The sequence below is a fragment of the Poromitra crassiceps genome (genome assembly GCF_964638095.1).
Source record: "Poromitra crassiceps genome assembly, chromosome: 2".
Taxonomy (NCBI): domain Eukaryota; kingdom Metazoa; phylum Chordata; class Actinopteri; order Beryciformes; family Melamphaidae; genus Poromitra; species Poromitra crassiceps.
This window is the reverse complement of record NC_139624.1, coordinates 11474279-11474835: the sequence shown is the minus strand read 5'-3', so window position 1 is coordinate 11474835 and position 557 is coordinate 11474279.

The window sequence follows — 557 nt, the reverse complement described above, 5'->3', positions numbered from 1 at the left end:
GCTCTGAACAAGCAGATTTTTACATTGTCTGTACACATATAAAACTTTCGGGCCAACATGTTGGCCTGTGCATAGAGCTTTCGACACTGGTGCTGCACATCATCATCATCACATAACTCATCTGTAATGATGTGACCCAGGTACCATACTTTCTTCACCACATCAAGAGTGCGATCAGACAAAAGGGGGGAAACTTTTGCTTCTGATCCTCCTTGGTTTTTGCAATCAGAATAACACTCTTTTTAGGATTGAACAAGATATCATATTGAGCTCCATAGTTAGAGCAAACTTTAAGCTGTAGACCAGCACTACATGGGGATATGGTGACCAGATCATCCGCGTAAATCAGGTGAATGAAAAACAAATTGCAACAAACAGCAGCAGTAGCAGCATCTTGTTAGAACAAAAACAACTGTGGCTTAATACTTACAAAATGAAACATCTCAGTCTCCTCTCCTCTCAGCTGTGTCCACGACATCATCAGACCATAACGTTAGCTTACCTACTAGCTAGCAGCAACCTAGCTGTTGCGCTAACAGGTCGTTGTCCGTTGTCTG